The following is an 18,299-nucleotide window of genomic DNA, read 5'->3' as shown; positions in this document are numbered from 1 at the left end:
ACTGAGCCACAGCTGACACCCTGCTGGCAAGTCAATCGGTGCTGGACGGACCTCTTCTCAAAACACTGAAATTGCCTCTCGTCCTATTAACAGTGAGTGCTGATGATGTAACAATGGGTGATGAGCCAATCAGCTGTAGCGCGGATGCTGATTGGATGGTGTGTGTGGAATGCTCTGATATTGGAAGGAGTTCTCGATGTCGCTGCTTTAATTGTGTCGCTGGTCTGGCGGTTGCTTTTGTAATTTACTCCGGGGCTTCGTGTTGTAGCGGGCCTGGTCCTTGGTGGGGAGGGGGAATCGGCCGCTTTTCTCTCGCAGCCCCGGGCTCGCTCCGCTAATAGGTGGAACGGTGATCAAAAGTGTGGAGCACGGAGCAGAGCGGTTACACGGTGCAGAGTGGAGAAAGAGCAAGGGTCTCTGTCCCTTCATGCTGTTCATGCAGCGGATGCGGGACCTGGATCTGGGTTGAGAGACGGTGCTGGATGGAAACAGGACCCGGGGGTGAGATTGAATTGCAGTGGGATAGAGGTATGAGACAAGGACTTAGGATGGGAAAAAGGATTGGAAAGGCGAGCGAGGAGTGAAACAGCAACTGGCAATGGGACCTGGGACAGGGACAAAGCAACAACAAACAACAATCCTGTTGCTATGTTATTGTCACCTGGCTGGTTTGGTGCTCTGGGCTGGGCTGGGAGAGAGATTAGGCTGGGAATAGAGATCAGCAAAGGCACAGTGCCCTTGGCTATTTACAGCTGAGGGGATTCATGTGTTCTTTATGTTCAATTTTGCAAGATAGTGATTGCTCAGATAGTCTCGGACTAAGCCAGCATGGAAATACTCATCGAAGTGGAAATATTAGTGAATGATCAGACTGGATCAGCGGAGACTCCTGGACCTGGATCAGCAGAGACTCCTGGACCTGGATCAGCAGAGATACCAGGACCTGGATCAGCAGAGATACCAGGACCTGGATCAGCAGAGATACCAGGACCTGGATCAGCAGAGATACCAGGACCTGGATCAGCAGAGATACCAGGACCTGGATCAGCAGAGATACCAGGACCTGGATCAACAGAGATTCCTGGGCTTGGATCAGTGGAGATTCCTGGACCTAGATCAGCAACGATTCCTGGACCCAGCCAACAGGGATTGACTGATGGGGAAGTCGGGGGTTTTCAGTGTCAGGTGTGTGGGAGCACCTTTAGATGGGTGAGCCGCTTAAAAAGGCACGAGCACATTCACACTGGAGAGAAACCATTCGAGTGCTCCGTGTGTAATAAACGGTTTTACACATCCAGTGACCTGATCCAGCACCAGCGCATTCATACTGGGGAGAAACCGTTTGCATGCTCTTTGTGCAGAAAGCGGTTCTCCTTGTGCAGTGGGTTGAAAGTCCATCAACGAATTCACATAGGAGAAAAACCGTTTGAATGTTCAGTGTGTAAAAAGGATTCTGTGCATCCAATGACTTGACTGTACATCAAAGAGTTCGCACTAGGGAGAAACCATTCAAATGCACTGTGTGTACAAAGCAGTTCTGCACATCCAACGACCTGATAGTGCATCAACAAATTCACACTGGAGAGAAACCATTCGTATGTGCAGTATGTAAAATGCAGTTTTACACATCCAGTCACTTGACGATACATCAGCGAACTCACACAGGAGAGAAGCCATTTGAATGTACAGAATGTAAAAAGCGGTTTTACACATCCAGCAACTTGTTACAGCACGAAAAGATTCACACTGGGGAGAAACCATTTGAATGCTCGGAATGTAAAAAGCGATTTTGTTTATCCAGGCACCTGATGTTGCACCAGCGACATCACACTGGAGAGAAACCATTTGAATGTTTAGTGTGTAAAAAGCGGTTTACCCAATCCAACACATTATTAGTTCATCAGAGAATTCACACTGGGGAGAAACCATTTGAATTCTCTGCTTGTGCAAAGACATTCTACACGTCCAGTCACTTGATACGGCATCAGCGGGTTCACACAGCAGAGAAACCGTTCAAGTGTGCAGATTGTAAGAAGCGGTTTTGTACACCTCACGATCTGACTGTACATCAGCAAACCCACACTGGGGAGAAACCCTGAGTGCAGTGTGTAAAAGCTGCTTTAGTCAGTCTAGTTCATTAACAATTCATGAACAAATTCACACAGAAGAGGAATGATCAGTGTGTGCAAAGCATTTTCACACACACAGTCATTTGATACAATGCCAGCAGATTCACACTGGAGAAACTGAGAATTGTACTTCGTAGAAAACACAGCTTGACACATCGGGGAATGAGTGAATTCACACTGGAGAGATATTGTTGAATTCACTGGATTAGATTGTCTTGGATTTTTTTCCTGGTTGGTTGCTTTGCAGCAGTAAGTCTCACTTACACATTGAAATTGATGATATGCCAGAATTGCCTAGAAGGCAATATTGACACTGCCACGGTATTTGATCTCACACAGTCTCCTCTGGTAGTGAGGGAATATCGCTGGTATTTCAGGAGGAGGTGGTAGCTGGTATTGATGAAGGACTGGATTTGTGTTCAGAGCTTTCTCAGGGCACCAGAGATTTTAGTCTGCACTCGAGATGTGAATGCTTTGCTGCGAATTAGCAGATCATCTTCACCATTGCCCAATCCAAGCTGCAGAGTATTGTGGTGCACCCTGGACTCAAATGTCCTACAGCAGCAGATGTAAAGTCAAGGTCACTGGCAAGGGGCCAGCTTAGAGTTGATTTTAGGTGTGGAGCTGAGTGGCAGTGTCCAAAGCTGGGTTTGTGCACTTAGAGGAAAACTACCCCTCCTCCTGTCCCTGTGGAAACCATTACCGGCCTTGCATTCCTCTCTGGACAAAGCACCATCAAATGCTGGTCGACGAGAGGTCGGCCCACAAAGGGGAACGCACAGTAACACACAGGACGAACCCACCACCAACCCTGCCCCCGCCACCCCACCCTCCCCAACACCACACCGAACTTCAATTTTAAACGGGACTGATGCAACTGGTCTGCAGTGGTCATGGTCAGCACTGTCATAACCATGGTGATGGCAGCAATGAGTGGTAAATTGCCCCTTACTATTTTCATGGGTGACTGCTGTGCAGGGTAAAGCTGAGATTTGAGCCCATTGATAGTGTAATTCACCGTAAGCAGTCAATGGGTGGCAGAGGTTCAGGGTCCATGTTGAACCCAGTCAGAATTTTATTTTTTTAGTGGAGATTACAATCTGTGTTGGGCAGTAGTGGGATTTGGTTTCACATCCCTGGAGAATGGAGACCTGTTTTACATCTTTCCCCACCTCACTGATTTTCTATTCTGTTGTGTTTGGAAAGATGAACATCGGAAGGCCGATCTGCTCCCGCTGGATTTACCTTCCAGCTGAAGTTCACTCCATCCCCAGAACATGTAACATTCGTCGCTGGCAGCAGTTGTCCCTCGATTCAAGGATGATGTCTATCTGAGTTGAGAGTTTCTGCCATGGGTCTTCATGTGACTAAACAGGCTGATTCTCGATTCGCAGATCTTTGGGCAAAGGGACAGGTCCCCTAAGGTAGTGGAATCCGGAGTGCAGGATTCGCTTCTTTTCCTTTCCTTCTCTGCCACTGCTCTGCCTCATCATTAAGGCATTTGGGCTCGAAGCATCATGCAGCTTGACGGACAAGTTGTCACATTTTGAATAATTGGCAAGCGCCTCCCAATCACTAATGTCAATTCTGTCACACTTCAGAGAGAGCTTCAGAGTGTCTTTGTCGCCTTTTCTTTGTCCTTCCATGGAATGCTGGCCATTTGAGAGTTGAGAAAACGAGACTTGGTGGGAGGGATGCTTTGTGGCCATCATTCAACCCATTGCTGTTGATCTTGCAGGGGTTTTGTCTGAATGCTTGTGGAGCTGGCTTCAAGAAGGATACCAGTGTTTATTCGATTATCCTCTCATTGTATCCAGAGGATGTGGTGGAAGCATTGCTGGTGGAATTTTTCTAGTGTTCTTATGTGTCGCTGATATACTGTCCAGGTCTCACTGCAGCAAAGGAGTGTGGTGACGACAACTGCTCTGTACACTAGGACATTTGTTGACTTGCAGACGTCTTCTGCCTCTGGCGTGAGCATTAAATACCGCCCAGATGGAAAACTCTTTAACCTCCTTCATCTCCGTGCCAAAATCAAACTGACCATCATAATCTACAGTTTCCAGATGACTGGAGCATCATTGTCTACTGTACCAGATTGGCAAGCCACTTTCAATTTCTTCAGTTCTGCATACTAGAGACTCGGGCTGACCTTGAATGTTGCAAAAATGAAGCTCATACATCAACCCACACCTGGTCAGCCAAATATTCCACCTCCCATTTATGTTGAAGGAGAGACTCTGAAATATGTTGAGCACTTCACATACCTTGGCAGCCACCTCTCTCCAAAGGCCAGCACAGACAAGGAGACCCAACACTGGATCAGCTGCGCCAGCTCAGCCTTCTACAAATGATGGCAGTGAGTGTTTAACTACAAATCTAACATTACAACAATAGCCCAGCATTGCATTTCACCAATCAGTTGTTTACTGTATGTACTTACATCTCCAAATAAAAAAAAATGCAGTAAATAAAATTAATAATGGAAATTATCATTTTCTGTTCTATTCTTTGTTATGAGGTTTTATTTAAATATTCCTGTTAAATGGAAAGAGGTGACTGAACATGCTCTTACAGACAGGACTGGTTTTCAGTGACTCAGGGGCCCCTGAGTCAGCAGCAGTAGGTCAAATTTGCTGTATTAGCTGTGTTTGTTGAATTAGTACAAACCTAGATGGTTAGTATTCTGTTATAATTTCCTCTGCTGAAAGCACTGGTCCTCAGTATCTATTTAGAATTAGCATCTTTACTCAAACGTAACTTATTTCATTCATTTCACTGGTTTAATTTTTAATAAAGACAAGCCTCTTAATCCGTTTAGTTACCAAAGATTTACATAAATAAACCCAAAGAAGACAGAAAAGACTGACCCTAAATAATCAGATTCCAAATGTACACAGGGAATGTTAAATATTCCCAATACACAGTTAACAAGAAACGAGAGAATTCATACAGATCCCACAGGTGCATCAGAAAGTTATAAACATCAAAAAACGGGATCAGAGTCATAGATCATTAGAGCAGAGAAGTAGGCCATTTGGCCTATCATGTCTGTGGCTACTCCCTGCAAGAGCAACTCAGCTAGTGCACAACCCCTGCCTTTTCCTCTTAGCCCTGCAATTTTTTCTCTTCAGATATTATCCAATGCCCTTTGAAAGCCACAACTGAATCTGCCTCCACCACATTCTCAGGTAGTGCATTCAAGATCCTAACCACTTACTGCATAAAAAAAGATTTTTGCTCACATCATCTTGGTTCTTTTGCCTTTCACGTTAAATAGGTGTCCTCTTGTTCTGTGGTTCTGATTTCTGCCAATGAGTACAGTTTCCTCTGACCTACACCGTCCAGATCATTCATGACTTTGAACATCTCTGTCAAATCTCTCAACCTTCCCTTCTTGAAGGAGAACAGCCTCAGTTTCTCCAATCTTATCTACACAACTGAAGTCCCTCATCCCTGGAACCATTTATCGTACATCGTTTCTGCATTCTTTCCAATGCCTTCACATCCTTCCTAAAGTGTGGTGCCCTGAATTGGACACAATAATCTAGATAAGGCCAATAAGTGTTTTATAAAGGTTCACCGTAACTTCTTTGCTTTTGTACTCATGTCTCTATTTATAAAACTTAGGATTCCATATTCCTCATTCACCGTTTTCTCAACCTGTTCTGCCACCTTCAGTGGTTTGTGCACATATTATCCCCACAATTTTGATGTTCTTCTCCTAGCAGCACATTACCTTTTATCTATCCCGCCCTTACACTACAATCCACCCCCCACTCAGCCCGTAATGACAAACCTGCATTTCAATATCTTATCTCAACAGCTTCAGGGCTTTTCATTAATTAATTATCACTCAGAAGTGTGGATGTGTAGATATGATGTTATTAAGAATAACATTCCAATGCATGGATTGACTTTAGATAATAGATCACCCAGTTGGACAGTACAGATGGCCAGTTGGCACCCAGAGATAACCAGGGCTTTCTATGTGCCTCTCACCTGATCCATGGGAACGTGTGTTGTAAGATCCCGCATCTGACATTCAGCCTTACCCCACAAGCTCCTGTGTGGTAAGTGATACCACTCTTGTACCTATGAAAGTGCAGAATATCAACTATGATCAACATACACATTGTCTCAGCTGATAAAAGCATAAGACAAGGTAAGCTTGGCACCTGATTTCTCCTTGTTTGGACTGTGTGAACACTCAACAATCAACTAGGATTTAATCAAACATTTAAAGTTCACCGAGATAAAAACAAAAAGCTACTGCGGTTGCTGGAAATCCAAAACAAAAACAGAATTACCTGGAAAAACTCAGCAGGTCTGGCAGCATCGGTGGAGAAGAAAACAGTTGACGTTTCGAATCCTCATGACCCTTCGGCAGAACTGAAGTATAGTTAGGAGAGAAGTGAAATACAAGCTGGTCTAAGGTGGGGGGCTGGGGGAGAGAGAAGTTGAGGGTGGGGTGATTGTAGGGATAAGCAAGCAGTGATAGGAGCAGATAATCAAAAGATGTCACAGACAAAAGGATCAAAGAGGTGTTGAAGGTGGTGATATTATCTAAGAAAAGTGCTAATTAAGAATGGATGGCAGGATACTCAAGGTACAGCTCTAGTGGGGGTGGGGTGGAAGGACTAACAACGTATTAGTTGTGGATTTAAAAATAATGGAAATAGGTGGGAAAAGAAGAATCCATATAAATTATTGGGAAAAAAAGGGAGGATGAAGAAACGGGGTGGGGATGGGGGGAGGGGGAGTTTAAGATCTAAAGTTGTTGAATTCAATGTTCAGCCCGGAAGGCTGTAAAGTGCCTAGTCGGAAGATGAGGTGCTGTTCCTCCAGTTTGCGTTGGGCTTCACTGGAACAATGCAGCAAGCCAAGGACAGACATGTGGGCAAGAGAACAGGGTGGAGTGTTAAAATGGCAAGCGACAGGGAGGTTTGGGTCTTTCTTGCGGACAGACCGCAGGTGTTCTGCAAAGCGGTCGCCCAGTTTGCGTTTGGTCTCTCCAATGTAGAGGAGACCGCATTGGGAGCAACGAATGCAGTAGACTAAGTTAGGGGAAATGCAAGTGAAATGCTGCTTCACTTGAAAGGAGTGTTTGGGCCCTTGGACGGTGAGGAGAGAGGAAGTGAAGGGGAAGGTGTTGCATCTTCTGCGTGGGCATGGGGAGGTGCCATGGGTGGGGGTTGAGGAGTAGGGGGTGATGGAGGAGTGGACCAAGGTGTCCCGGAGGGAACGATCCCTACGGAATGCCACCGGGGGGGGTGAAGGGAAGATGTGTTTGGTGGTGGCATCATGCTGGAGTTGGCGGAAATGGCAGAGGATGATCCTTTGAATGTGGAGGCTGGAGGGGTGATAAGTGAGGACAAGGGGGACCCTATCATGTTTCTGGGAGGGAGGAGAAGGCGTGAGAGCAGATGCGCGGGATATGGGCCAGACACGGTTGAGGGCCCTGTCAACGACCGTGGGTGGAAAACCTCGGTTAAGGAAGAAGGAGGACATGTCAGAGGAGCTGTTTTTGAAGGTAGCGTCATCAGAACAGATGCGACGGAGGCGAAGGAACTGAGAGAATGGGATGGAGTCCTTACAGGAAGCGGGGTGTGAGTAGCTGTAGTCGAGGTAGCTGTGGGAGTCGGTAGGCTTGTAATGGATCTTGGTGGACAGTCTATCATCAGAAATTGAGACAGAGAGGTCAAGGAAGGGAAGAGAAGTGTCAGAGATGGACCATGTGAAAATGATGGAGGGGTGGAGATTGGAAGCAAAATTAATAAATTTTTCCAGGTCCCGACGAGAGCATGAAGCAGCACCGAAGTAATCATCGATGTACCGGAGAAAGAGTTGTGGGAGGGGGCCGGAGTAGGACTGGAACAAGGAATGTTCCACATACCCCATAAAGAGACAGGCATAGCTGGGGCCCATGCGGGTACCCATAGCCACACCTTTTATTTGGAGGATGTGAGAGGAGTTAAAGGAGAAATTGATCAGTGTGAGAACAAGTTCAGCCAGACGGAGGAGAGTAGTGGTGGATGGGGATTGTTCGGGCCTCTGTTCAAGGAAGAAGCTAAGGGCCCTCAGACCATCCTGGTGGGGGATGGAGGTGTAGAGGGATTGGACATCCATGGTGAAGAGGAAGCGGTTGGGGCCAGGGAACTGGAAATTACTGATGTGACGTAAGGTGTCAGAGGAATCACGGATGTAGGTGGGAAGGGACTGGACAAGGGGAGAGAGAAGGGAGTCAAGATAACAAGAAATGAGTTCCGTGGGGCAGGAACAGGCTGACACGATCGATCTGCCAGGACAGTTCTGTTTGTGGATTTTGGGTAGGAGGTAGAAGCGGGCCGTCCGAGGTTGGGCGATTATCAGGTTGGAAGCTGTGGGAGGAAGATCTCCAGAGGAGATGAGGTCAGTGACAGTTCTGGAAACAATGGCTTGATGTTCTATGGTGGGGTCATGGTCCAGGGAGTGGTAGGAGGAATTGTCTGCGAGTTGACGCTCAGCCTCCGCGAGGTAGAGGTCAGTGCGCCAGACAACAACAGCACCACCCTTGTCAGTGGGTTTGATGACAATGTTGGGGTTGGACTTGAGAGAACGGAGTGCAGTAAGTTCAGAGAGAGACAGATTATAATGGGTGAGAGGAGCAGAGAAATTGAGACGGCTAATGTCACGCCGACAGTTCTCAATGAAAAGATCAAGAGAAGGTAAGAATCCAGAGGGAGGGGTCCAGGTGGAGGGAGAATATTGGAGGTAGGTAAAAGGATCCGTTGAACGGGGAGAGGACTCCTGCCCAAAGAAGTGAGCACGGAGACGAAGACGGCGGAAGAAGAGTTCAGCATCATGCCGAGTCCGAAATTCATTGAGATGAGGGCGTAAGGGTATGAAACTAAGTCCTTTGCTGAGCACTGAACGTTCAGCATCGGAGAGGGGAAGGTCAGGGGGTATAGTGAATACGCGGCTGGGGCTGGGATTGGAAGATGGGGTGGGGACGGAGGGACAAGCAGGGGTAGAGGGTCCCAGATGGGTATTGGTGTCGATGAGTTGTTGGAGCTTGCGTTCCTTAGCACTTGAGAGAAAAAGTTTCTTGTTGAGGTGACGGATGAGGCGAAGAATAAAATGAAACTGGGGGCACGCGCAGCTTTTAAAAAGGGTGCGGCGGTGCTGCTGGAGGGAGAGGTCGAGTGTTCATATGGCGGCGAATGGCACTGAGTGTGGATCTCAGAATGCGACGGGAACAGCAGTCCGAGAAACGTTTCATGTCCCGGAGATACCTGTAATCCTGGGTGGGTTCGAAACAAGAGGGATGGAATTTCAGTTGAAATCCACGTGGGGTGAGTCGGAGACGGAGACAGTCACTGAGAAAGGAAATATGGCTGTGAAAGCGGGTTTTAGTAAACACCTTGTCAAACACCAGGAGAGAAATGGAAAGCAATGAAGGTGAACAGGGCAGAAGAGACAGGCGGAAATCCTGTTGGAGAACAGAGCAGTACTTCTTCAGGGAGGGCATTTCTTGAAGAGAGGTGGCAGTCAATTAAACACAGAGATAAAAACAAAAAGCTAAAAGCTACTGCGGATGCTGAAAATCCAAAACAAAAACAGAATTACCTGGAAAAACTCAGCAGGTCTGGCAGCAACGGTGGAGAAGAAAACAGTTGACGTTTCGAATCCTCATGACCCTTCGGCAGAACTGAAGTATAGTTAGGAGAGAGGTGAAATATAAGCTGGTCTAAGGTGGGGGGCGGGGGGAGAGAGAAGTTGAGGGTGGGGTGGTTGTAGGGATAAGCAAGCAGTGATAGGAGCAGATAATCAAAAGATGTCACAGACAAAAGGATCAAAGAGGTGTTGAAGGTGGTGACATTATCTAAGAAAAGTGCTAATTAAGAATGGACGGCAGGATACTCAAGGTACAGCTCTAGTGGGGGTGGGGTGGAAGGACTAACAGCGTATTAGTTGTAGATTTAAAAATAATGGAAATAGGTGGGAAAAGAAGAATCTATATAAATTATTGAAAAAAAAAGGGATGGTGAAGAAACGGGATGGGGATGGGGGGAGGGGGAGTTTAAGATCTAAAGTTGTTGAATTCAATATTCAGCCCGGAAGGCTGTAAAGTGCCTAGTCGGAAGATGAGGTGCTGTTCCTCCAGTTTGTCTCTTTATGGGGTATGTGGAACATTCCTTGTTCCAGTCCTACACCGGCCCCCTCCCACAGCTCTTTCTCCGGTACATCGATGATTACTTCGGTGCTGCTTCATGCTCTCGTCGGGACCTGGAAAAATTTATTAATTGTGCTTCCAATCTCCACCCCTCCATCATCTTCACATGGTCCATCTCTGACACTTCTCTTCCCTTCCTTGACCTCTCTGTCTCAATTTCTGATGATAGACTGTCCACCAATATCCATTACAAGCCTACCGACTCCCACAGCTACCTCGACTACAGCTCCTCACACCCCACTTCCTGTAAGGACTCCATCCCATTCTCTCAGTTCCTTCGCCTCCGTCGCATCTGTTCTGATGACGCTACCTTCAAAAACAGCTCCTCTGACATGTCCTCCTTCTTCCTTAACCGAGGTTTTCCACCCACGGTCGTTGACAGGGCCCTCAACCGTGTCTGGCCCATATTCCGCGCATCCGCCCTCACGCCTTCTCCTCCCTCCCAGAAACATGATAGGGTCCCCCTTGTCCTCACTTATCACCCCACCAGCCTCCGCATTCAAAGGATCATCCTCCGCCATTTCCGCCAACTCCAGCATGATGCCACCACCAAACACATCTTCCCTTCACCCCCCCCTGGCGGCATTCCTTAGGGATCATTCCCTCCGGGACAACCTGGTCCACTCCTCCATCACCCCCTACTCCTCAACCCCCACCTATGGCACCTCCCCATGCCCACGCAGAAGATGCAACACCTGCCCCTTCACTTCCTCTCTCCTCACCGTCCAAGGGCCCAAACACTCCTTTCAAGTGAAGCAGCATTTCACTTGCATTTCCCCTAACTTAGTCTACTGCATTCGTTGCTCCCAATGCGGTCTCCTCTACATTGGAGAGACCAAATGCAAACTGGGCGACCGCTTTGCAGAACACCTGCGGTCTGTCCGCAAGAAAGACCCAAACCTCCCTGTCGCTTGCCATTTTAACACTCCACCCTGTTCTCTTGCCCACATGTCTGTCCTTGGCTTGCTGCATTGTTCCAGTGAAGCCCAACGCAAACTGGAGGAACAGCACCTCATCTTCCGACTAGGCACTTTACAGCCTTCCGGGCTGAACATTGAATTCAACAACTTTAGATCTTAAACTCCCCCTCCCCCCATCCCCACCCCGTTTCTTCACCCTCCCTTTTTTTTTCAATAATTTATATAGATTCTTCTTTTCCCACCTATTTCCATTATTTTTAAATCTACAACTAATACACTGTTAGTCCTTCCACCCCACCCCCACTAGAGCTGTACCTTGAGTATCCTGCCATCCATTCTTAATTAGTACTTTTCTTAGATAATATCACCACCTTCAACACCTCTTTGATCCTTTTGTCTGTGACATCTTTTGATTATCTGCTCCTATCACTGCTTGCTTATCCCTACAACCACCCCACCCTCAACTTCTCTCTCCCCCAACCCCCCACCTTAGACCAGCTTATATTTCACCTCTCTCCTAACTATACTTCAGTTCTGCCGAAGGGTCATGAGGACTCGAAACGTCAACTGTTTTCTTCTCCACCGATGCTGCCAGACCTGCTGAGTTTTTCCAGGTAATTCTGTTTTTTGTTTAAAGTTGACCACCTCGCTTTCCCCCTTTAAAACAGACTTGAAAGACCTACCTCTTTGACACTTTTTATTATCTTACCTAATTTCTCCTAAATATCCATCATGTTTTGTTCCAGCTGTGGATCTAGAGTCACATATATAGGCCAGACCCAGTGAGGCTGGCATATTTCCTTCCCTATTTATGAAGCAGATGGGTTATTAACAGCATTCTGGTAGTCTCATGGTCACCATTATTGAGACTAGCTTTTTATCCCATATTTATTTATTGAAATTAAATTCTCCAGTTACATTGCATCTAACCATATAACCACCCATGGTTTACCAATGTTCACATAGATCAGATGGAATGAGAGCTTGCTTTCTGCACAATATGAAAGGTTTCCTCCCAAGCTGGAATGGTTTCTACTCAGAGCTCTGATGAAGCTTCACCCTTCTGCTTACACTCAAAGGTATCATCCTGATCACAGTACAGTTGTACCTTGCTCTATATCTGACCACTTATCAGTGATACTTGCTTCTGCACTTCATTTTCACATTCCTCTGACTGAATAGATCAGATAAGCTGGGACATACATGCAAACATACAAATTAAGAGCAGAAATAGGCTACTCAGCACCACAAACCTGCTCCACCATTCAATAAGATCATGATCTGATTGTAACTTTAACTCCACATTCCCACCTATCCCCAATAACCTTTCACACCCTTGCTTATCAAGAATCTATGTAGCCTTGTCTTGAAAATATTCAAAGACTCTGCTTCCACCGCCTTTTGAGGAACAGAGTTCCAAAGACTCATGACCCTCTGAGAGAAAAACAATTCTCTTCATCCCTGGCTTAAATGGATGACCTCTTATTTTTAAACCGTGACCCCCTAGTTCTAGACTCTCCCACAAGAGCAAACATCCTTTCCACATCCACCCTGTCAAGACTCCTCAGGATCTTATGTATTTCAATCAAGTTGCCTCTTACTCTTCTAAACTCCAGTGGATACAAACCTAGCCTATCCAACCTTTCCTCATAACACAACCCGCCCATTCCAGGTATTAACCTAATAAACCTTCTCTGAACTGCTTCCTACGCATTTACATCCTTCTTGAAATAAGATCAATAATGTACACAGTTGTCCAGATATGGTCTCACCAGTGCCCTGTACAATTGAAGCATAAACTCCCTACTTTTGTATTTAATTCCCATTGCAAAAACATTATATTAGCTTTCCTAATTACTTGCGGTACCTGTGTACTAACCTTTTGCGATTCATGCACTAGGTCACCCAGATCCCTCTGCATCTCAGAGTTCTGCAAGCTCTCACCATTTAGATAATATGTTCCTTTTTTATTCTTCCTGTCAAAATGGACAATTGCATATTTGTCTACATTACACTCCATTTGCCAGGTTTCTGCCCATTTGCTTAATCTATCTATATCCCATTGTAGCCTCCTTATGTCCTCTTCACAACTTACTTTCCTACCTATCTTTGTACATCAAGACTGTTCTCATTTGAGAAAGATGACAGGAGATTTGATAGAGGTTTTCAAAATCGTGAGGAGTCTGGACAGAGTAGATAGAGAGAAGCGATTCCTATTGACAGAAGGATTGAGAACCAGAGAACACTGATTTAAGGTGAATGGCAAAAGAAGCAGAAGTCACATGAGGAAAAACCTTCTCATGCAGCAAGTGGTTAGGATCTAGAATGCCCTACCTAGCAGTGTGGTGGAGGCTAATTCATTTGTGGCTTTCAAAAGGAAATTGGATATTTATCTGATGACAAAAACTATACAGGGCTACAGGAAAGGGCAAGGAAGTGGGTCTCTCTAAGTTAATCTGGTGGGGTGCCAGCACTGACCTGAAGGGCTGAATGGCTTCCTTCTATTCAGTAACCATTCTATGACGGATCCACTGTTCTGTGGAAATGGTTCACTATACTGTGCTTTTGCAGAATATTGAAATGTTCCAGTTGACACCTTTCACACTGTCTTAGATTCAAAAGGTGTGAGTACTTTTAGATATAGTACCTCTAATTGTCATCAAAATCAGTGGTAATTTAAAATCGCAGTCACACTGACTAATTCCTGCAGCATATCTTAACTGTTCGAATTGCCCTTTCTTTTGCAGGTGAAATGGGATGTAGAATTTCTGTTCTATCCTGAATATAGTGCACATTGCTCTCATGCAAATGATGCATCATTATCACAATCAATGATCTGAAGTATTTCACAACTGGAAGCAGTTAGTTCTGCAGGGAGTTTTGATGATGGTTGTGGGTCCCAGCGGATGGTCAGGATCCAAGAGGTGGGTTATAGGGCCAAGCGGTCGGTCGGGTTTGGGAATCCAGATGGGGATCAGACTGGGAGATTGCAATCCATCTGGTCTATCAGTGTTATTTGGGACAGTAAAATGAAGGTGTTGAATAGTAATGTATTGCCACTTCATGGCCTTTTGAGCTGGTGGGTCAGAAAGTCCCCAGTGATCTCCAATGGTGACACTGGAAATATGGGGCATCCTGGGGCATTGGAGCAACACAAGGAAACCAGGTCAATGCCTTGTGTTTTGCTGCTGCAGCCAGCCCTACATTTCAGTGCTGGTTGGGAATGTATTTTCTCCTTCACAATGTAAATCTCAGGGGAGAGAAAACACTGTACGATCTGTTTAAAGAAAGCTGAATATTTGATAGATCTACCATCAGATGCAACAATTGTTTCTCTGCCAACTTGAGAGGTAGTTAGTCAAGGTGAGATAACATTAAAATCCAGGAGAAGGAATAGCTGGGCTTGAAAGCAAGCCTTGAAGAACAGAAGTCACCTCTGCATTCTGAGAGTAAGGAACAGAACATTTATATCGGTACCCTATAGGCTATTCCCAAGGACGCACACCAAGACAAACATCAACTGCAGCTGCAGGATCATCAACTTGGTGAAAGACGTTCTTTGGTCTGTTGAAACTTGCTCTTCCAGTGCAACAAATTGTCCCCGACTGAAGGTTGCAGACTGGCACATTCCAAAGTCCAGGACTACATGCTGAAAGATGCACTAAAGCTTGGGGCAACCCACGGAGAGGCGCAATGGGGAAAGGTCGCTGTCTAAGACTTTTCAGGCATACTGCACGAGGGGTTGGAAATTGTATAGATCATACGGGCTGTATGACTCACAATGAATGTATGCAGTGAATATTATATATATCACAATTGTATTGAAGTACCTCAGAGTGCAACATGATCTATGTGGGAAACTTGAATATTATTGCACTGTCTGTGATGGCCATTTTGAAATGTTCTTTCAGATATTTTATGAATAAAGTATATTTTTGCAAAAAAAGATACACAGATGGAAGAATGCCAAATTTCAAACAATCACAACAATTTATACCACAGGAGAAAAGGCAGTGCTGATTAGTTAGCAAGCTGACTCTGACTGGCCCAGGAGTTTGCCATGGGGAAAGCAACAGAGAACTATAGGCTCCCCATGCTTCCGGTTATTAAAAAAAAGGCTTGAAATGACATAAATTCAAACACAGGGATCTGTCCTCTGCAAACAAAAGGAATATGTTCAAGCTTTTTTAATGCGGTCCTTAGTGAGATAGTGAAACAGGGTGTGGGAGATCTGATCTTCAATTGGATATTTAAAAGGGACCCAATACAATGCTAGAAGTTGCTTTTCCCCACTCAGCATATTGTAGTCAGCTCCCTGGAGGCTGATTAACAAAAGACACTAGCTTGACTTTCTGTGCTTTTATTGATGGATCACCTCAGCCAAGCTTCTTTTTAATTCATTCATGGGATGTGCATGTCACTGGCAAGGCCAGCATGAGTTGCCCAACCCTAATTGCCATTGAACTGAGTGGCTTGCTGGGCCATTTCAGAGGGCAGTTAAGAGTGAACCACGCTGCTATGTACCTGGAGTCACATGTAGGCCAGACCAGGTAAGGATGGCAGATTTCCTTTTCTGAACGACATTATTGAACTAAATGGGTTTTTACTGCAATTGATGATAGTTTCATGGTACCATTACTGAGACTAACTTCCAATTCCAGATTTTTATTGATCAATTGAATCCTTTTTAATTGAATTCAAATTGCACCAGCTGCAATGGTGCAATTCAAACCCGTGTTCCCAGGGAGTAGTCTAGATGACATTACCAGTATGCCACGATCTCCCCATCCAATACAATCAAAGGATTTAGAATTAGACATGGGCAATTAGTAGTATCTCGCCTCTGAATCCATGCTGTCTATATGTAAAGATCAGTTACAGCTGTGCCAGACCATCACTGTGCAGGTTGCCCCATTGTCACTTCATCTGGATATTGCTGTGTTTGCCCTCCATGACCATTGAATCTCCAACAGCTCTGCATCATTAACTGATTTGTGCAGTCCATAACATACTTTCAGCCAGTCTTATATGATCATCCTGTGCATCTCAAAACTGAGACTTGGAGGCCTCAGTCAAGGTCCACCTTGATAACTGCCTCTCCTGAACATAGTAATCCAATCCCTGAAAGAGAGCTTTGCTCCTTAGTCAACCTGCTATAGGAACTTGGGAATGATTGGCGATCAATGCCTCAGGGAAATTGCTCCTAGTGGGTTGGACAAATAAATCATTTTTGCTGCCACTCCTTTCCTGAGGTGGGTCAAAGTTATTTCTGCTCCTCACCGTACTTCAATAACGGCTGCAAAAATACTGTTGAACAATTCTGTTGTGTTGGGGTATGCCACAGGTGATGGACACAACTGTGCAGAATGCAAAAGTCAGATGATAAAGAAATGCACACAATACAGGGGGTAGGCCAAAACATTTCACATTCTGTCTCAAGCACAGGAATCAGGGTAGGTAGAGAGAGAAAATCGTAGTGTTAAAAAAATGTTGGATGAGGAGGTTAAAGAATTAGGAAAAACCGGTGATCGAAAGATATCCCAGGCTTAAGTTGCAATCTGGGCTGGGTGAATGTCGTCTCAAGTACCGGGATATCACACCATCTGAAGCAGTGACAGGCCGGATAATAAGGCTACCAGTGTACAACCAAGACAGGATTACAGGAGGCGGTATTGATAACATAGTGGGTGCAGCACATGGTATATGTTAGGAAAATACACAGGCAGGTAGATAACAAAGATGAGTGACCAGAATCAGGATATGGTACAGCTGTATTTTATTAAGAGTGCAGCACCCAGAAAGTGGAAAATCATGTAATGGTATCTCTTCCCAACCCACATGGATAGGGCCTATTTTTATTGTAGAAAAGCGAGCTCCAACCCACCCTGCCACCTTTATCTTGTGCAATAAGACAATGGGAAATCAGTCACTGAGAAATGGCTCCACAGGATACAGCTAAAAGTATTTAAAGGTTCCCTGGACTAAACTCAGCTGGGGCTCTACAAATCGCTGAAGGTTTTGCTTCTTGTCTTTTCCAGAGAGCAACGAGAATACTCTTGTCCTGGGAGTATCTGTATGTTATAGAGTCATGGAGTCTCAATTTCAATATCATGGAACAAAAGGCCATTCAGCCCATCAAGTCTACACTGGCTCTTTCAAAGAGCAACCCAGTTTGTTCCACTCCCCTACTCTTTTTTTATATCCCTGCAATTTTGTTTTCCCTCAAATATTTATTCAACTTGCCTTTTGAAGGTCATTACTGAATCTTATTGACCACCCAATCAGGCATCATATTTCAAATCCTAACCTAAATTCCATCTGTGATTCTTCTGCAAATGGCCTTAAATCTGTGCCAACCGGTTATGATCCTCATCATTGGAAGTAAATGATCTTTATTTACTCTATCTAAACCATTCATGGTTTCAAGCACTTCCATTTAATCTTCTTTTAGCCTTCTCTGCTAAGGAGAACAACCTCAGGTTTTTCAGTGTACTTTGGATTGTTCCTTGCTCTTCTCAGTTGCCAATCTAAAACTTATGATACGATAATCACTCTTACCCAAGTATTTTCCCCACAGACACTTGGTTCACTTGGCCCCCCCTCATTCCCCAGCACCATATCCAGTAATGCCTCCTTCTGAGTTGCATCACTGGTCAAGAAAGTTCTCCTGAACACATTTCAGAAATTCCTCCTACCTTCTTACCCTCGACTCTAAAATTATTCCAATGGATATTTGGGGAATTAAAGTCCCCCAATGTCATCAATTTATATTTTTTGCATTCTGATTTCCCTGCAGATTGCTCCACTACTTGTCTTGCTCTCGCTATTTGGAGACCTATAAAATATCCTCAGCAGTTTTGCTTCTGAACTGGAACTAAATGGATTCTGTCTTTGCCTTTTGGGCTTATAATATTTGGAGGTTTCAGTTAATGCTAAGTTCTGGAACTCATCCTGGACATAGTGAGTGACAGGAACCTCAGACCAGGTGTTAAACTTCTGACAGCCAGTTGGGAAAGGAGACGACCAGTAGTCATC

General features: G+C 45.2%; 1 pseudogene; it reads left to right on the top strand.

Annotated features, from left to right (window-relative positions):
- Positions 1–828: 828 nt before the first annotated feature.
- Positions 829–2,099, top strand: LOC144682288 (uncharacterized; annotated as a pseudogene).
- Positions 2,100–18,299: the final 16,200 nt, after the last annotated feature.

This window comes from Cetorhinus maximus, chromosome 6 (genome assembly GCF_964194155.1).
Source record: "Cetorhinus maximus chromosome 6, sCetMax3.hap1.1, whole genome shotgun sequence".
In the NCBI taxonomy this organism is placed as follows: domain Eukaryota; kingdom Metazoa; phylum Chordata; class Chondrichthyes; order Lamniformes; family Cetorhinidae; genus Cetorhinus; species Cetorhinus maximus.
This window is presented reverse-complemented; position numbering and strand designations above follow the sequence as displayed.